The following is an 18,334-nucleotide window of genomic DNA, read 5'->3' as shown; positions in this document are numbered from 1 at the left end:
GCAATTAGGTCCATCTTATCAATCCTGCAACACCGCAGTTTGTGCAATTAGGTCCATCTTATTAATCCTGCAACACCGCAGTTTGTGCAATTACAAAATCAAACCTTAAATACTACTCTGTATGTTGCTATGGATAATAAATGAAATTAAATAAATTAATATGTTGACCCATTACCAGCGTTAAGTGGCGGTCCTTCACATTTTGTTGATGGTGCGTTTTTGGAATTTTTAAACAGAAATGCATTCAGGTGTTTCGCCTGGTGTTTTAAACTCTAGAGTAATGGTTTGTGTCAAATTTCTTGTACATGTCAGATTTAGGCAACATCTTCCTAAATCCCTGGTAATATATAAGCATTAATTTATTAACAATTATCATAACAGTAAAACCGTTTTTTCTATATTATTTTTCTTAAGGCTTGTGAGCAATTAGAAACACTTGGACTTCTAGATGTTGAAGTTGGATGCATTTTAAAGAGTTTAGTGGATTCTTTTATTATCATGATGATGATCACTATGTCAACATCTCTATAGATCATCCAGAATAATTCTTGTTTAGATATTATTAGAAAACTATACACAAATAAATATATTAATACTATTCAGATATAAACTAATAATGTAAGGGAATACTTGATCTTAGCAGCAATCTTAAATAAATAAAATATTTGTAATACTCAGGGCAATCTATTGCCAACTATATTTACTCAGAAAAATGAATGGTTAATGGTTTTAAATTAATAGTCAATTAAACAAAAGTCTGAAAGAGCTTTGAAAAACAAGTTAAAAGGGGAAAATACATAAACCAGGCTTCACACTAATAAACTATGATTAACACAAGTTGAGTCTTGGCCTTTCAAGACTTGGTGCCTCTAGTATCCTAGTGAAGCTTTAAAAACAGGTTTAATATACTATTTGTAATAAAGTACTCAGTTTTTCCAGGGTAATCCGTTGTCAACTATTGAATTTTTAACTTTTTAACTTTTATACAATCAGAATTTCGAACTTTTATACAATCAGAATTTTTTTAACTTTTTAACTTTTATACGATCAGAATGTTCAGATAGCAATTGTATTTATAGAACACTTTTATTAACATTTTATTATAGTTGACAGGGGCTGATCAAGCACATCACATGATGACAGTTTTATTACTTTTCCGCTACTCCCCTGTTATACTTATATGTTTCTTTTTGTTATGTACTCAAGATTGAAAATAAAATAATAATAAATAACTAATATAATATTTGTAATACTCAGAAGTATTTTTATACTATTGAATCTCAGCAGGTTATATCAATTAATAAGTAATGCTTTGTACAAAGTAATTCAAAATAAGGCCATATAAATTTTTTAATAATTAACGTAATATTAGTTTTAAATCAATGTTAAATTGAAACAATTGCTAAGGCACAAAGAAATAAAAATATAGTACCTGGGTCTATTCAGAGCCATACACTATTCTTGATTGTGTTTATGTGCATAAAATACATAAACAAAGCATTTGATGCATCAAAGATATTAATTTTTAAAAACATTGTTTTATGCTCTTTTCATCTTATAATAAACATATAAATTTAGTTTAAAATGTCTTGAGTTGTTTATTTTCTTGTCAACTGAATAAAAAAGCAATACATAATAATAAAAAGAATTAGTGATAAATTATGAAAAAAAATGAGCTAATTTTGTGTATTAAAAGTGGAGTTTAGAAGGCTTATTCTTTGTCCCTCTTTATACAAGAAAATGTTGCTTCTTTAGTGAAGTCAAATGTTGGATTCACAGAATTTTGGACGGGAGGGGATTTAATACTCTTTTTTAACGTGTAGTTGAGGCATGTACTTTGGAGACAGGACAAATGGCTTAAATATCTATAAATACGCGATTTTAATCACATTGTGCATCACATACGCAAAATTGTGTATTGCAGCATATATGGGAGGTACCGTATTACCAATTTTTTTTACTTATATCCGAGCCTGATTTAGTTATAAATGTATGATGGCACCATTACACCAGGAAATCTATGCCACTGTAAGGAATATACATGATCTATTTATAGATTACTCTATCAAATCTCTATAGGAAATAACAACTTAGTAAAGTCTAGTGAAAGTTTAATTATGTGTCAAACTTGTAGTTAAAAATGTACGAGGGCGCTATGATACCAGGAAATCTATTCCATTGTAATATACAGGATATATATAGGATTACTCTCTATGAAATCTCAACCAGGAACTTAACAAAAGCCTAGGAGAGTGAAGAGAGGAGAAATTGAATATAATTATATGAACTCAAAGAAAGAAAAAAAATTGAGTGAGTGAAAGTTGAATTGAAAACAAAAATATTAAAAACTTATGGATGAAAAAAGCATGATACTAACACTGATTTTGTTATTTGTACAATGCTGTTCATCACAAACGACGGATATGGGTGAGTTGTTTGCATTATTTTTGTTGAATCCATTTCTGTTGGCAACAAATAATCAAATGCTAAATATTCTTGAAATGGAAATTTCCCATAACTGTCTTGGAAAGTTTAAGAATTTGATATTTAATTGTTTGATATTATTATTATTACTGATAATTTTGAGAACTCTAAATGTTCTAATGTTAGGACAATTGTATATTTTTCTCAGATTTTAGTACTTAATTTTCAAGTATAATATGATAAATGATAAACAATATAAAGTATCATTTTCAAATAATCACAATAAAACCATTTTATATATGAAATGAATTATAAACCAATCAACCCCCCCCCCCCCCCCATTGACCAATTATAATCCCATTCCAAAGTATGCCTACTGTGTATAATCTCACTCAACAATTTCCCCAAATTTCATATCCAACACTCAATCATATACAGTAATAAATGTTTTCATTTTGTTAATCATTCAACTTGTTTACTTCTGTTTATAAGCTTAATAATAATAATTAATTTGTGTCCACAGGTCCATGTTCACCCAATCCTTGTCAAAATAATGGAAACTGTTATGTTACTGATGATACCTATCGTTGTTCATGCGGGACAGGATATAAAGGGGACAACTGCCAGTACCAAGGTATAGTATATTTTCATTTGTGTCACTTGTAAAATATAGGCCTATTCTACGACGACAATACAAATACCGTATATTTTGTAACTTGTGTGTCAATGCATCCTCTTAACATACTAAACCCACACATATCTGACCAATGAGGTTGGTTCATGCTAAAAACAATTACAATTCAAAGTGTTGCATCACTCTCGTATGGAATACTGACAAGCATTCAGTGCCCAAATGGCAGCTGGATAAAAGCTGTTGCGAAACCTTTTTGTATGAGAAATGATGGACTGGTAACGTCTACAACTAGACCTCAAATTATGGTTGGACTGGTAACGTCTACCACTAGACCTCAAATTCATTATGCGTGGTTGTAAACGTGACAAACTGGTAACGTCTACCACTAGACCTCAAATTCATTATGCGTGGTTGTAAACGTGACAAACTGGTAACGTCCACCACTAGACCTCAAATTCATTATGCGTGGTTGTAAACGTGACAAACTGCTAACATCTACCACTAGACCTCAAATTCATTATGCGTGGTTGTAAACGTGACAAACTGCTAACATCTACAACTAGACCTCAAATTCATTATGCGTGGTTGTAAACGTGACAAACTGCTAACGTCTACCACTAGACCTCAAATTCATTATGCGTGGTTGTAAACGTGACAAACTGCTAACGTCTACCACTAGACCTCAAATTCATTATGCGTGGTTGTAAACGTGACAAACTGGTAACGTCTACCACTAGACCTCAAATTCATTATGCGTGACAATAATAAAGTATACTGTAGGAACCCCATGGGACACTTGCAGGGACTTAGTAAAGTGTATTTCCTTTGACAGGAAAGTTTCTCCAGGTGTCTCAAAAGAGGAGATCTACTGTATATATTAACTTATTTAAGATCAGACAATGGATTACAAAGATGTATCATGTGACTGTGTAACATTTTTTTTAATACCAGGCATGACAGGCATCTTATCATTGATTTTTTAAACACCATATGTATAAAGTTAATTAGCACTCAGCTTTAATTAAACATTAAATTCAAGTGTACTGACAGGATATTCTTATTTCAATATCATTCAAGTATTTGTAAGAGGCGTTGTGTCAACTGGCAAGCCTGCATACCAGAGTGCAACTTATTCCTCTGATGGTATATCATATCATGCTGGTTTAGCTGTTGATGGTGACACCAATATGGACTTCAACATGGGTTCATGTTCACGTACAGTTGGTGAGATTTTCATACCAAGCTTCATAACAAAAATTTAGTAATTTTGGTTTGAAATGACGATTGGGACTATGTTATTGGTATATAAGTACTCTAAGCATTGATTTCAGCTCAAAACATGTCACAGTATTTTACGGCTAACCTCACAATTTTGATTTTAACCCAATTCTATAATAATTATAGAAAAGGTAAATTTATTTTAATAATGTGTTGTCTTTAATAGTTTCAGGAAACCAGAACCCTTATTGGTATGTTGATTTAGGCGATCTGCACAGCATTAGCTCCATCATTATATATATTACACAAGAGTCTGAAGGTAAACACATTCATATGTTAACTTGGGCCTGCTGGGCGATTCTTGGAAGCAGAAATATGAATGGTGACGGTAGCTAATAACAAAATATATATGTCATCAGTTGATTTATCCTTAAGCTCTGTCTACATTATTAAACTAGTTTGACAAAAAAAATGTGATGCACAAATATGGTAGTGATATGACATCATCATGTCCATATATAGGCACATTTTTTTGTCACATAAAGTTTGATAGTGTATACAGAGCTTAACACAAGTTCATCAACTTTTCTTTTAGTATCTAATTTTGGCATGGAAGTCTACGTTGTTAATAGTACAGATTCACCTTTAGATGCCAGTAACCAATATGGATCTATCGATTCAACAAACACTTATAACTACATTGATAAAGACGTAATTGGACGGTTTGTCTTTCTGTTACAACAGAGAAGTAATGAGATGACTGTATGTGAAGTCCGTGTCCGTGGAAGTAATTGAATCTGTTGAACTGCATTATTTATATAATATATTTATTATTATTTATTTATTATTATTTATTTATTATTATTTATTTATTATTATTTATTTATTATTATTTATTTTATTATTATTTATTTATTATTATTTATTTATTATTATTTATTTATTATTATTAAAACAAAAGGAATTTAGTTTTATAGCCTTCGAAAATAAAAAAACAAAACCAATAACATAACTTTACTGGTTTTGATTTGACTATTGGTACTATACTGTATAGTAGAGCAACATACACCTAATCATCAAATGTAAATCAAATCCAAATGTAGCCAATGTCGGATTGAACTTTGTTAATTGACAATTAAGTCCAGTGTGACTGAGGCTTCAGTTCTGGTATTATATTATTATATGCAGTGTAATAGATCTGATTCTTTTCTTTCTTATAGTTCCTTTATCACCGGCATTGCTTTGTCCTGATAGGGATGTTGTAGGTAGCTCACCCTCAAATGTGACATGGGATCCACCAACAGTAGTTGATGATGTTGACCTTGGCCTGGTTGCTACCTGTACTCCACCATCTGGTTCATCCTTAACTACTGATTCTACTACTGTAAATTGTGCTGTAACCGATAGCACTGGTTTAACTGGTGCCTGTACTTTTACCATAAAATTGATATTAGTAGGTATGTTGTGCTTTAACATTATTCCAAATCAAGTAACAAGATTACATTAAATATAATTTGAAATTTAGCATATCTTGTAATCTTTACCAGTTGGATGTGGAATCAATGTTAGTATTTAACAGCAAAAAATACACCAGAATAATTAAACCACAATACCAGCCATGCCATGTGATCTGACCATGACTCTTTTGTGAAATCATGTTTTATCATTTCTTCTGGGCCATCAATGAGTGCATTATTGTTATGCTGTTGTTAAGGTGTCGCACTGACTGATCTGACTGATTAAAATACACCAGTGACACTATTATTATAAATTATTATATATATTATTTTTTATCATGTGACCCACAATCGTCCAATCAAATGACAGGAATCTATTAATCTAATTTATTTAGATGTTATATAAAGCTCTATAATGTTGATAATAGGAGATTATCGCAATGAACAGTATGCACAAGTATAAGCTACATGTAAATAATAATATGCTGCATGCTTTTTATTAGAGATTTATTTTACTCTGTCAAGTTATCAATTTATTACCTCCGCCAAGGAGGTTATGTTTTCACCCCTGTATGTTTGTGTGTGTGTTTGTGTGAATTTTACAGTAGGCGGAGGTTTGTACTCTCGGAGTACCCTCTAGTTATTATTGCATTTGCATAGGTTTTGTATTTTGATAGTCGGTTCTTAAATTTATTTAATTAACATTGTTTTACTAGATAATGAGGATCCAAATGTTGTTTGCCCTGGTGATAAAAATGTAAATACAAGGACAGGCCAAGCTACAGTGACCTGGAATGACCCCTCAGTGAGTGACAATGTAGATACTGGTCTGTCAGCTACTTGTACTCCACCTTCTGATTCATTATTTAATATTGCTTCAACTAATATAACTTGTTCTGCTACTGATAGTGCTGGAAACACTGGAAACTGTGAATTTACAGTGTATTTTGTTAGTAAGTAAATGAATTTTCTCTAGTAAGTAGACAATATATTTGAGAAGCTTGATAAAAAATTGAACCCTTTATCAACGATCTTTTGTAAGAGGCCACTTCCTTTAAGGGACACTTTGTAGCAAACATTTTAGCACAAAAGCCAAGCCAAGAATTTGTGTTGTTATTTCAATACTGCACTGTGAATTCTTTTCGTATAATCTTTACTTTTATCTGATAATAGCAGTAAATTGGGTAAAAGCTTTTTCATTTCACTATATTATACATATCATCTACTAGAGTATATTGCTGTAACTGGTTATAATAAGCCCACAAATTGTGACCCATTGTGCTTTACAGATAACATTAAACCCACAATGTCCTGCCCAAATGACATAAAAAAAGATACAACCACAGACAAAACGTCAGTGAGATGGGAGCCCTCAGTCCGTTTACCTGGTCTGACACCAACTTGTACTCCACCTTCTGGTTCATTGTTGGGTGTTGGTACAACTGATGTTACCTGTACAGTTACAGATTGGAGTGGTAATTCGAAAATCTGTGCATTTAAAGTTACTGTTCATCGTAAGTCTATTTTTCTGTAAGAATATATTTAAATTTTATTTCTCAAAATTCACTTTGTAATTGCAAACTATTTGTAACTTAAAATAAACTTTAATCATAACAATAACAAGTTATATTGTAAAACACAATGAAGAAGGTGTACATTCTGTGATGTATTACATAAGTAGTTTTTGACATTTATATTGAATAGGTGTCATTTTGGTTCATTGCATATTCATGAGTTGTATTGTAAATATTATCTACTTTATTATTCATAAGGATGACTTTTAGAAAATATGAATTATAATATTAAAGTTTGCATCAAGGAATGTAAACTTTAGTTTGTTTTATTTTTTAGACATCACAAATCCCAATGTAGTGTGCCCTGATGACAAGACTAGATTCACAGACTCAACCCAAGTTACAGTGACCTGGAATGACCCCTCAGTCACTGACAATGTGGACACAGGCCTGTCAGCTAATTGTACTCCACCTTCTGGTTCATCATTTAATGCTGGTTCAACTAATGTTACTTGTACAGCTATGGATACTGACAGTAATACAGGAAGTTGTCAATTTACAGTTTTTGTCATTGGTATGTTTCCGTACATTGTAATATGTTTCAAAAATGTTATTTTGGTTTTAACTTATATTCTAGATACTATTGATATATATATATATATATTAGCTATTGAAGAAACATAATATAGTCTCATCTTAATCAACTTATTTCTATAAGTCTTAACCCAATTTTTAATCACTTTCATCATGAAAAGAACCATTTTTTAATATTCATTGAGCGGACCACCTGCTCCAAAATACATAACATTAGCTTACAAATAGATCACTTTTGTAGTAGTAGCACTAGTTAGTATGACAATGATACAATCACAATGATATAATCACTGATTTTTAATTCAATATTCCAACTTAATACTTAATGTGAATTAAACTTTACAGCTTGAAAAAAAAAATTGCCTCCAAGTACTGTCTGTATGATAAAGTGATATGTACAGACAGTTTTGCTTTGTAAAACATTTCATGTAGATATTGGTGTACCCGTTGTTACCTGTCCAAGTAACAAAGAAGAAGATACAGACAAAGACCAAGTTACAATGACATGGAATGACCCCTCAGTCACTGACAATATTGATACTGGTCTGTCAGCTACTTGTACTCCACCCTCTGGTTCATTATTTAATATTGGTTCAACTGTTGTTACTTGTACTGCTATGGATACTACTGGTAACACAGGAAGCTGTGGATTTAATGTTACTATCAATGGTAAAGTGAATTTTAATTTGCTGGGATCTAATATAATTAACAGAAACAGATCAGTCCTAATACTTTCACTATACAATTCTGAAAATGTATTTCTACTACACAAGATGAACACATGCAACCAATGGTAAAACATCAACATGTTGACTTTTAGTTGATTACTCAAATACCATGTTTTATTAGTCCAGCAAAGTTTTTGTACATGTACATAATAGAAACGGACACTGGCACATTTTTATAACACCAAAACAAAAATGACAAACAAAGCAAAGTTCGCTATGGCTGTTTCTACAATGAGTCTGTTGCAATGTACGTATTGGTTCAGATCTAGATTTTAGTAGCTAGATATAAATAGCCTTTTTTTACAATTCATTTTGTAAAGCGTACATTGCCTCGTAAATTTGGCTATGTTTTTATATTTTTAAAAATCGCAAAATTGCATAACAAACTTTCCCCTAGATCAGAGCAGAACCAGATTGAGTCACACGGTTTGTAACCTGTGTTTCCGATCTTTCTAAATTCTCTCTTTCCAAATTTGTTTGTAGATTCTGCGGATCCTGAAGTAGATTGCCCAGATGACTTTAAAGTATATACAATCACAGACCAAGTTACAGTGACCTGGGATGACCCCTCAGTGGGTGACAATGTTGATACTGGTCTGTCAGCTACTTGTACTCCATCTTCTGGTTCATCATTTAATATTGGTTCAACTGATGTTACTTGCTCTGCTACTGATACTGCTGGTAATACAGGAAGTTGTGAATTTAATGTTACTGTCAATGGTAAGTATGAAACAGATACAAATACAGTTTTCTCTTATGTTTTCTTCTCCTTGTATGCATGTTTACTATGTACAGATTGTTAGTTTTGTTTGTAAACTATGATGTTTTAGAATGCTGTAGTAATATTAATGTTGGAAATTTTGATGGTTAGATTCAGTTTTAATCCAACATTTCAAAACATAAAGAAAATTGTCCATACAAACGCAATACAATTAATAATTGGTACAACTATTTTTCATAGCATTTATTTATTAATTTTCGGTGATATAATCTAGAAAATCTGCCTCATAGAGAATTTTCATGATAGTAATAAAGATAAACGTTGAAAATCAAATTTCTACATTTTTTAGATTCTCCTACTTTGCCAATTCAATACACAATGTGCTGGTCATTTTATCTTTTTTTAAACAATATAAATATTTCATTCTTTTTTACTTAATTTTGGAGGATATTCTGCAGTACCAGGTTACCTGATAGCAATACTAATTGTTCTTGTTGTCATCATTTTGGTGATGTTTCCAGTTTTGGTCTTTTATTGCAGGTGTTGTTTTTGTACTTCATTTTTTAAATACACAACACAGCTAACCTAACTTGAATATTATTTAAATAAAAAATATATCTTACATTGACTCAAGTTGTATTAATTACCTATGGAAAACTGTCCATATCCAGAGCAGATAATAATCCAACACTTTTAAAGCATTTGGGTTTAAAATATCTATAATCTACTTGTTTCTGCTATAGTGACTATTATTAAGAATATATTTTAGAATAATTATGCTATCAATCTTTATTGTAGTCACTCCTATCACTAGCAACAAATTACGAGAGGATACTACCTGTATGCTAGACAGAGACTTATTGTCTAATATTGGTTAAGGGAGAACATTTTTAAAAACTATTTTTATCCTGGTTAATTGCAACTATCCATACTATAGTAATGCTTCGACAGAGTGAAGTTTTTAAATAATATATAAATTGTTTGACACAAAATTATATTAAATCAATCACACAAAAGAAGGTGTAGGCCTAATGTTATTTTTTTTCTTCTTTGGATGTTGAAATAATATCATATGATTCAAATATGCAAATCATATGCTACCTGAATCTGCCTAGTAGATAGTAACTTCACTTTTGCACTAACATATTATTGCACTTTTAGATCAATTCAGGTGTATAAGCACTCAATGGTGAAACTTTAATTGTTATTAGTATTACTAAAAAAACACAAAAAAAAGAAAAAAAAACAAATACATACTTCTTTAAAGAAGTCATAGTAACACACAATGTTCTAACTTTACTTTTATTATAGGTTGTATTTTTCTATGAAGAAAAACATGGAGAATTCCGAACAGATGATTATGACTTACTTTACTTACAACAATGCTGCCATGGAAACAACACATAATCAAGCAGATGATGAAAACTATGCGATGCCCACTGACAATATCTATGAAGATGTGAATGAGTCACAACAGGATGATATTTATGAAAATCTGTAAATCGAATGTAGCCATGGGTACTAGAAGTCAAGTACAGTAAGTATAAAGACATAATAGTTATTAGCTATCATGCCTAAAATGTTGTTAATAATATGTCCGATGATCCTAAAATATGTAATAATATAAAAAACATGGGTAACAAAATAATTGGTAAACAGGCAATATCTATGAATACATTTGTTTATACAACTGTTAAGCTCTTTATACTATCAAACATTTATGACAAAAAAATGTGATGTCATATCACTACCATATTTGGACACTTTTTTGTCAAACTAGTTTGATAGTGTGGACAGAGCTTTAGAGCTACTCAAATACTCTTTCACACAAACATCATGAAACTTTATAAAAGTACTGAATTTTTCTGAAGCATTCGTACCATTCACCAATGAGAGATTGATCTCATCAATCCTGCAACAGGTGTTCCGCCTTTTAAGCTCTAGAGTAATGGTAAATGGTAATTGTACCAATTTTACAAATCTTCACAGTTATGTCAGATTTAGGCAACATCTTCCTAAATCCCTGGTAATATATATATTATATATCTTTAATTTACTGTATTAACAATTATCATAACAGTAAAACCGTTTTTTTTTTAATTATTTTTCTTAAGGCTTGTGAGCAATTAGAAGCACCTGGACTTCTAGATGTTCATTTATGAAGTTGGATGCATTTTAAAGAGTTTAGTGGATTCTTTTATTATCATGATGATGATCACTATGTCAACATCTCTATAGATCATCAAGAATAATTCTTAGATATTACTAGAAAACTATACACAAATAAATATATTAATACTATTCAGATATAAACTAATAATGTAAGGGTAGGGAATATTTGATCTTAGCAGGCAATCCAAATAAATATAATATTTGTAATACTCAGGGAAATCTATTGCCAACTATATTTACTCATAAAAATGAATGGTTAATGGTTTAAAATTAATAGTCAATTGAACAAAAGTTCGAAGAGCTCTAAAAAAACAAGTGAAAACGGGAAAATAAACCCTTGTCGCTAAACCAGGCTTTAAACATAATTCCTCAACTTGATGACGTGAACGTCTGTTTAAAAGTTCTTCACAATTTCCTTGGTGGAGTAATTAATGTCAATGCTCCAGAAAAAACGAAACGTTTTAAAAAAAGTTTGCCCTTGTGGTTAAAAGGTCGTGATGACATATTGATTCTGATGCACGAACGTGATAGATTAAAGTCAAAGGCAAAACCAAACGGTCAAGCTGAACTATGGTTACAAATTAAAAAATTAAGAAATCAGATTAATAAAATGTGTAGAAAGTCAAAAGTTAATTATTATAGGAACTTTTTAATTGAATCTGCGAATGACACCAGCAAGATGTGGAAAGGAATGAAACATTTGATCTCATCAAAGTCTAACTGGTTGCCATCTTCTGTTAGGATCAATGGTCATGCTTCTTGTAATGAAAATGAAATTAGTAATGCATATAATGATTATTTTGTAAATATAGCTACTCATCTTGACAATGCACTTGCAGCTAATAATGTTGATCCATGTTCTTACTTACCTTTATTTGATTCTCAATTTGATTTTCAGAGGGTATCTTGTGAGTCTGTCCTGGAGCAGCTTAGTCGATTGGACTGTGGAACGTCGCTTGGAGTAAATTGTTACCCTATCAAATTGCTCAAGTTGGCAGCCCCTGTTATTGCGCCTTCTGTGACATTTATCTGTAATCTTTCACTTTCATCTGGTATTTTTCCAAATGACCTAAAAATCGCCAAAGTTGTTCCCATATATAAAAGTGGGGCCAAGGACGAACTCGACAATTATCGACCTATATCCGTTTTACCAATCCTCTCTAAAATCATTGAACGCGCTGCTCATATCCAACTCTATGACTATCTTACAGCACAGAACATTCTCTCAGATAACCAATCAGGCTTTAGGAAACACTTCTCTACCACTACAGCACTTACTAACACATGTGACAACTGGCTCGATGCTATGAATGGGGGTTGCCTCACCGGGTCAGTTTTCATAGATTTAAGAAAAGCTTTTGACACGGTCAACCACAAGATCATGCTTAGAAAATTGACTCGGTGTGGTGTATCCTCATCTGGCATCGAGTGGTTCACATCATATCTAACTAACCGCACTCAAACAGTTAAATTCAAAAACACTTATTCTAATTTTCTCACCATAACACACGGTATACCTCAGGGGTCCATTCTTGGACCCTTGTTATTCACAATTTACATCAATGATCTTGCCACTGTTCCAGAACATGGCACTCTTGATCTTTATGCTGATGATTCCACCCTCTATTATTCGCACTCTAACATACATATAATTAACAGAAACATCAACTCTGACCTCTCACTAATTAACACATGGCTCACCTCTAACCGATTATCATTACACACTGACAAAACTGAGGCGATGTTAATTGGCGTCCCTCAGCGGCTTAAACACAAAACAATAGACGTATCGATTGCTGCACAACCGATCAAAGTAGTAACTAACCACAAACACTTAGGTGTGCACATTGACAATCAACTTAACTGGCATACCCATGTCAGTAAGTTGAGCTCTACACTTTCTTTCAAAATCCACACACTTGCACGAATTAGAAAATATCTTGACAAACGTACAGCACATTTATTTTACAACACATTAATTTTACCACACATTGACTACGGTGCTCTTCTCTGGGGCACCGGAAGTAAAACAAACATTAATAAGATTCAAAAACTTCAAAATCGCGCTATGCGTGTAGTTCTTCAAGCTCCGCCTCGCACCAGCACTCACATTCTTCTAACATCTCTACACATCATGAATGTGTCACAGAGGGTGCAGTACCAGGTAGGCTGCCTAGCTTTTAAAGCCATGAACAATATTGCCCCCCCCCCCCCTTACATCACCCAACGATTTTCCACTGTTCCGATACACTCTATGAGGACTAGGGCTGCTTCCAGGGGAGACTTACTGGTACCCAAAGTTAAATTGGAATGTTTCCGGCGCTCTTTATTTATTCTGCTTGTATTTTATATAATGTATTACCTTCTGTTTTGAAAGAATGTACCAATATTAACTCGTTTAAATTTAATTTTAAAAAACACATTTTATCGTAATTGTCTAATTGAATTTTTTTTTGGATAATTATTTTTTTATATAATAGTTTTAAATTTAAATGTATATAGTAGATTCGTATTAGTTAAGTATAGTTTTATATATTTTGTCATTTCAGGGCCCCTGAATATCAGCTGGCCTGCGGGTTCAGCTGGAAGGGTTACCCTCTATAAATAAAGTTGAAATAAAAAATATAAAAAAAAACTAATAAACTACGATTAACACAAGTTAAGTCTTGGCCTTTCAAGACTCAGTACCTCTTATCCAAGCGAAGCTTAAAAAACAGGTTTAATATAATATTTGTAATAAAGTACTCAGTTTTCCAGGGTAATCCATTGTCAACTAATATAAATGTATACAATGTAACTAATAAGAATTTTTATACTATTCAATCTCAGCAGGTTATATCAAATTAAATAAGTAATGCTTTGTACAAAGTAATTCGAAATAAGGTCATATAAAATTTTTAATAATTAACGTAATATTAGTTTTAAATCAATATTAAATTGAAAACAATTGCTAAGGCACAAATAAATAAAAATATAGTACCTGGGTCTATTCTGAGCCATACAATATTCTTTATTGTGTTTATGTGCATAAAATACATAAACAAAGCATTTGATGCATCAAAGATATTAATTTTTAAAAACATTGTTTTATGCTTTTTTCATCTTATAATAAAAATATAAATTTAGTTTAAAATGTTTGAGTTTTTTATTTTCTTGTCAACTGAATAAAAAAGCAATACATAATAATAAAAAGAATGAGTGATAAATTATGAAAAAAATATGAGCTAATTTTGTGTATTATGGACTCAGTTTAGAAGGTTTATTCTTTATCCCTCTTTATACAAGAAAATGTTGCTCATTTAGTGAAGTCAGAATTTGGATTCACAGAATTTTGGATGGGAGGGGATTTAGTACTGTTTTTTTTCGTGTAGTTGAGTCATGTACTTTGAACACGGCACAAATGGCTTAAATATCTCATAAGAATACGCGATTTTAATCACATTTGTGCATCACATACGCAAAATTGTGTATGTATTGCGTATATATGGGAGGTATTACCAATTTTTATTTAACTTATATCCGAGCCTAGTGATTTAGTTATAAATGTATGACGGCACAATAATACCAGGAAATATTTTCCACTGTAAAGAATGTACAGGATCTATTTATAGATTTCTCTATCAAATCTCGGATTAAGGAATAGAAGGATATGCTTCGACGGTGACGATTTTCCAACACGCTTGCCTATACTAAAGCACTGTTGCCAACAAAACGCAGCCATGTAGAAATCGTATGCGCAGTCTGATTGTTCTATTGACATGTCTGCGTTGATGATTAATTGACAACAACAATATATTGCTGAACAATTCTGTTTTAATTTCATCACAAAATAATAAAAACTCATTGGATGAAAAAAAGCATGATGCTCACACTGATTTTGTTATTTGTACAATGCTGTTTATCACAAACAACAGATCTGGGTGACTTGTTTTGCATTATTTTTGTGTCATGAACCCATTTCTGTTGGCAAAAAATATGGTCGTTTTAGAAAGTTGGTTGCTTACGAGAGGTGGAAAGAATAGCTAAGTAAAGATCGATGCATTTGCCCATGATTTAGTCATTTTTGTAAAATATATAACATTTTCTACATTAGCTGGCGATAGTAACTACATAAGCTGGGAGGCAATTTTGGTTACTACATAAGCTGTTGACCATTTCTACATTAACTGGTGTTGATTTTTATTTACTACATAAGCTGTTGGTGTTTCTACATTAGCTGGATGTTTTACTACATTAGCTGGATGTTTTACTACATTAGCGGTGGATTGTTCTGCATTAACGGTTGTTTCGACATTAGCTGGCGTTTTCTACATTAGCGGTTGTAACACGGCCTATGCTATACTTAAAGGCCAGGTGCGGGCAAAACATTTCTATTGATCATACATTCCAATAATTATCGATCTATAGTTTCCCCTATGTTTCATAATTTTTGGGATTTTATTTGTGTTACACGAGCTTGTTGAAAATAAGCACTTTCTTATCAGTTCAAATAGTTCAAATTACACAGTAAAATCTCTATTTGTTTGTATACAAATTTTGGAAATAGAGAGGCATTTTAAAAAGCTATGAAAAATAAACGTGGTAAAAAATGTTATCAGATGACTAAATATAGGTACTATAACTTGAATTTTACATTTCTGGTATTTTTATTCAACTTCAGATTTTTTTTTTCATGCTATAGCAAAAATTATCCACCGTATATCCACCATCTTTTTTCACCTTCTAGGGAGTCACCAGACATGTTATTACATTAGGTTAAACTACCTAAGTACTGAAAAAAAGTCTTCCTGGTTTTTATGGCAGAATTTTGCCAAAATTTGTATTTGACCATATTAAGGGAAATTCATGTTTTTTCGTTACAAATATTTGATTTATGTATGTTTGTGTGTTTACGTATGTTTGTTTATATAATAAACAGAAACTATATAATTTTAATAAAGTTGATATTATATACGCGGTGTACGGTACCGCAAAGCAAACTTTATGCCAACATATTGATTTCACCATTAAAAAAATAGATTAATAATAAATGGGTTTTATGGCAGAATTTTGCCAAAATTTGTATTTGACCATATTAAGGGAAATTCATGTTTTTTCGTTACAAATATTTGATTTATGTACAATTAACCAGATATTATATTTAAAATTCATGCCTGTACCTGAGCTTTAATGTTCGCCAATTCGCTTCATAGTATACTTAGCCTACCAAGTCATGTTTTTGACACATAAGACGCATTAAATATTACAGACACACACATCATTGTGGATAAATACTTGGATTTTTTTTTCGAAAGAGGGGTTGATTGACTTAATATTAGACGTTTATCAATCATTAAGAACATTTACAAATACGATAACAATCTATTCTACTTTCTCATATTTTTAGATTGCTTGAAGGAGCAGAAACACGATTTCTTGAGGATTTACTCGATGAATTTCCCTGATGTCAACAACGACTGAAAATTTCAAAAGCAAAATTATTAGAATTTTAAACATGAAGGAGTGCCGGCATGCATTGTCATTTGGGTTCTTCAAATTTTAGACGCTTTGCTAAACGTGTATCTGTTAATACAATAAACAGAAACTATATAATTTTAATAAAGTTGATATTATATACGCGGTGTACGGTACCGCAAAGCAAACTTTATGCCAACATATTGATTTTACCATTTGAAAAAATAGAATAATAATAATAAATGGGTTAATAGAATAATAAATAAACCTAACGTATGTTTGTTTATATAATAAACAGAAACTATATAATTTTAATAAAGTTGATATTATATACGCGGTGTACGGCTACGGTACCGCAAAGCAAACTTTATGCCAACATATTGATTTTACCATTTGAAAAAATAGAATAATAATAAATGGGTTAATAGAATAATAAATAAACCTAACGTATGTTTGTTTATATAATAAACAGAAAATATTTAATTTTAATAAAGATTGGGCAGTGGCGTCCGTCGGCACATCATCGCGTCCGTCGGCAAACAAAGGTGCCGGGAAAAAAAATAAAGTTAAGCAAATGAGAATAAACTATTATTCTGACAATAATTGTACTGTAAACATAATTCTTTTGAGTGTTTGTTTATTTACATATCATATTATTCCCTTCAGATCAACTATTTTTTATTTTCATTACATCTAACCAAACACGTAAAAAATTAGGTTAAAATATCTTCTCATCTTACACGTACGGCCGTACGCGCTAGATTGTTTACTCTCAAAAAGTCTTTGAACGGTCCGGTGACCTTATCCTATTCAACATTGTTTTTGCAGTTGACCTGGGATTTGTATGCCTTCCTACGCTAAGATTATATAGTTCCACATGCCATGTGCTTTTTTCTCTAAGATATATAAGTGCCAAAAACCCGGTTTTTTCTCGATATGAGGCCTTTATTATTCAAATTTTTTAAAGAAAAAGCACACATACCATAAAAAATATCCATGTATTTAATTTTTGGAACATAATATTCCGTGAGGCTCAACTACAAAACCACCATTGTGTGATATGATGTCATCGTTAGCCAATCAAAGCTGAGCTTTCCCGCGAGTATCGGCATTGGTCACGGTTGAATGATTTTGGATTCTGGCTGATTTGATTTGATTGGTGGGTGCGAATCACCCGCAGCGGAATGTTTTCTCTCGCGCGAGTACATACACTCGTTATACACAAAGTTAGAGCAATGAATTTGTCCGAATTCCGTTAAGTAAACAACTTTTTATATTTTATAAGCATTTAATAACATGTTTTATTGATATTTCCAATGGGTGATATATAAAATAAATTACTAAAAAACGTAATCATATGTAATTATTTAAACCAAAAATGGCGTAGTTAATAGAATTGTCGACTGAGGCCGGCCGCA

At 31.7% G+C, this 18,334-nt stretch overlaps 1 protein-coding gene across 3 annotated transcripts in view; it reads left to right on the top strand.

The window, feature by feature from the left end:
• Positions 1-17,369, top strand: part of LOC144845842 (hyalin-like) — a 30,823-nt gene extending 13,454 nt beyond the window's left edge. The window contains exons 13-14 of one of the 3 annotated variants that reach the window (XR_013612600.1): positions 11,405-11,472; positions 16,849-17,369. The gene's annotated coding sequence lies outside the window, so the exon portion shown is untranslated. Of the gene's footprint in view, positions 1-414; positions 1,586-11,404; positions 11,713-16,848 lie in introns of those variants that run through there. The other 2 variants (XM_078703300.1, XM_078703299.1) reach the window with 2 other exon arrangements.
• Positions 17,370-18,334: the final 965 nt, after the last annotated feature.

Source organism: Antedon bifida, chromosome 6 (genome assembly GCF_963402885.1).
Source record: "Antedon bifida chromosome 6, ecAntBifi1.1, whole genome shotgun sequence".
Lineage (NCBI taxonomy): Eukaryota > Metazoa > Echinodermata > Crinoidea > Comatulida > Antedonidae > Antedon > Antedon bifida.
The sequence above is the reverse complement of the archived record's forward strand: the minus strand, read 5'-3'. Positions and strand labels throughout refer to the sequence as shown.